The sequence below is a fragment of the Sinocyclocheilus anshuiensis genome, unplaced genomic scaffold (assembly GCF_001515605.1).
Source record: "Sinocyclocheilus anshuiensis isolate Anshui unplaced genomic scaffold, SAMN03320099.WGS_v1.1 scaffold801, whole genome shotgun sequence".
In the NCBI taxonomy this organism is placed as follows: domain Eukaryota; kingdom Metazoa; phylum Chordata; class Actinopteri; order Cypriniformes; family Cyprinidae; genus Sinocyclocheilus; species Sinocyclocheilus anshuiensis.
This window is the reverse complement of record NW_015536541.1, coordinates 643265-646890: the sequence shown is the minus strand read 5'-3', so window position 1 is coordinate 646890 and position 3626 is coordinate 643265.

Here is a 3626-nt window from a genome sequence, read left to right as displayed (position 1 = left end):
TATATATATATATATATATATATAATTAAGACATTTCTGCATACATTCAACAAAAAACACAACAAAACAATACAAAACACTAAATAATATAAAAAACACAAAATGAAAAAAAAACACAAGAAAACATGAAACATCACACAAAACACAAGAAAACAAAACAGTAAACACTATACAAAACAAAAGCAAAAACAAACACAACAAAACAAAATCAAATGACACAAAAAAACACAAAACAAAATGCAAGCAAACAATACACATAACTAAACTAAACTAAACACAAAACAATACACAAAACAAAAACAGAAACACAAACACACACACACACACACACACACACACACCAGGTGTTCCCTCCTCAATAGTAAAGAAAATTTGGATTTGAGATGGAGAAACTGATCCTAGGCCAGCAGTTAAAGAGGTTACTCTAGGGTTACTCTACAGCTGCGATCGGAATTCCCTATCATTTCATACTCCATATGAACCTATATTCATATCACATCATAAAGAATAAGCTTTCCCCAGCGACACACACTCCAACTATGAGCTGTACATAAAGAGCCTGTCAAGTCACCTATTACTCCAGCCTTTGAGAAATTCTCCTGGCCTTTCATTAGGATGTAATATCAGCCCTGATCACATCCATATGCTGCTGTGAGATCATTATTAAGCCAAAGCCACGAGTCATGGGACAGGAGGAAGGTATGGCGAGGTAGAGGAGTCATTAAGGATGAAGAGGCAGGTGTGGACATCACCTCATTGGTCTGCCAAATTCTTTGTGACAGATCACATCGAGTTCTTTAGCCATCTAAGGAGAATGTTATGACCTAGGTTGACCACTGCTATTGTTCTCACCACATTATGAGCTCCATTGGGTGCAGCAAAGCCTTATTATAAACACATTCTCACATTTCTCTAGATGAAGAGCCGAGATATCAAACCTGAGTTGTGATGTTTAAAGAATGAATGAGCACACAAAAGGAAGAAATTACCTTTTCATCACGACACAGTAAGAATCATGTGAAAATAATAATGCAACCATTTCATAGCATGAAGTATGCTCATTGACCATCAGAGTGACGAGAGAGACAAGGAAGAGGAAGAAAAAGAGGGAGGGAGGGAGGCGGAGAGAGAAGGGATGAGAACTGGGTCAGAGAAGGCAGAATGCAAGCTGCTTGCTCTCTAATTAACTTTTCAGCATTGTTTCTATGCCGTTTAATGAGTAAATACAATTGCAACAATGAGGCGCATGAGGGTTAGTGCTAACAGATATAGGTTAATCTCCCCGGGCCACATCCATCAGCTGGGTGAAACCTACAGGCAGCAGGAGGCTCCTGCTCCAAAACTAGACAGCATGTGTGATATTATGTGGAAAAATGTCATGCCCAAGGTGAGATAACAATGACCAATAATAATAAAAATTATTATTATTTATTTTTAAATAAAATTATTAATTATATAGGCAATATTTCATTCAAACATTCAAAAGTTTGGGGTCAGAAAGATTTGTTTGATGTTTTTGAAAGAAGTCTACAATATTACAATATTTGGCCGAGATACAATTATTTGAAAATCTGGAATCTGAGGGTGCCAAAAAATCTAAATATCGAGAAAATCACCTTTAAAGTTGTCCAAATGAAGTTCTTAGCGATGCATATTACTAATCAAAAATTAAGTTTTGATATATTTACAGTAGGAAATGTACAAAATATCTTCATGGAACATGATCTTTACCTAATGTCCTAATGATTTTTGGCATAAAAGACAAATAAATAATTTTGACCCATACAATGTATTTTTGGCTATTGCTACAAATATTACCCCAGCGACTTAAGACTGGTTTTGTGGTCCAGGGTCACATATTTTAAAATGTAATTTATTCCTGTGATTTCAAAGCAGGATATCAGCCTCCAGTGTCACATGATCTTTCAGAAATCATTATAATATGCTGATTTTGGCGATAAAGAAACATTTATTCTTATTATCAACGTTGAAAACAGTGTTTGTTGCTTAATATTTTGAAGAAAAGGGTAATACATGATTTTCTGGATTCTCTGAAATTCTTTGTTCAAAAGAACAGCATCCATTTGAAACATATTTTTTGTAGCATTAAATGCATTACCTTTGAATTTAAATAAATTTAATGTATCCTTGCAGAATAAATAAATAAATAGTTCTTACTTTTGAACGGTAGTGAAAAAAAATACACAAGCGATCATATATTCTTTCAGTTAGAATACTGGTTAAAATATCTAAACAGTCATAAAATAAGTTTTTCAATTAGGTATGAGAGAATTTCCCCAAGCTTAATTTTGAACATCGAGTTGTTCAAAATTGTTGTTGTGTTTTGATTCTACTAAGCAGTGTCCGCTTATTTCCAGGCAGAGTATGCACTTGAGTCTGCTATCCCACTTTCACGCATGTAAATAGAAAATAACGAAAACACCCTCTATTCCAAATCTGTACAGCACAGTGCGTTAAATTGAACCCAAAAAGCAAGTCTTGTTATCATCCTACGAGGGCACTAAAGGAACTAGGAAAACACCAACTAATCATCATTTAAAAATCTGCAGGACACTTAATTATTATTAACACATTCTCCAGAGAATGGTCATGATCATCTTTCTACTGCAAAAATCCATCTTTTACATATCCATGGCACTTCTTCATGTTCCTGGCATGTGCACAGGCATGACAAATTACAAATTAAGAGGTTCTTCATTCCAGCTCTGACAGAACATGAAATGAATAAATCATCAATTACAAGCCAATGGGATCGTGTTTTCATGAAACCCTCGTCTTATGTGAGTATCGCTGAAAAGGAGTATCAATCTGTGCAAAATTAGAACACAATATCAAAGACAGCACCAAGTGGTCCCATAGTTGGGGCCATTTTCCAGGGTTTTCGAGATTGACTTTTAATGGCCATCTGAAGTGTGAATAATGAATGGTGATTATCACCCTGTGGAGAGAATATATTTAAGCACCGGAGGGGAGAAAAATAAAGACATTACCAATCCTGGAGAGGCTTTTGTCTTCCTACCGTCAGGTTGGAGCCGTATCGCTCAACTTTCTGTTCTCTAAGATACTGCCGGTAGAATTCCCGCCCCTCCCTCTGCGACGCTCCACCCCATCACTCTTCCAACCCCTTTTTACTTTCTTTCTTCAAGGACATGAGAGGGAAGGCCAGGCCCCCTGCTTGGCCCTAATTGCCCATGATGAGTGCTCCACACATGAGTAGACAGACATCAGACTCCTGCTGACAAGGCCCATGCCAGGGGCCTCTCACACACACACACGCACAGAAGCTAGTCTGGGGTCTTTGCCCACACTCACACCTCATCCTTGTCTTGTCTCACCTTCACCTGTCCCAATTTCACACACAATGAGATACAGTGTGCACACACGCTTTTCTCACATACAGACAAAAAAGGCCACACAAACACAACACTGAAGGTTGGATGGGTCTAAAAGTTTAAATTATCTATAATAATTATTTTCAAAAATCTATCCATCCATCCATCCATCCATCCATCCATCCATCCAATTTATTCAAATATTCCCTCACTGGAAGTAACTTGATTCTGATTTAGTTATTGCTCCAGTTCAGTCTCCAGTTCAATAGAGAC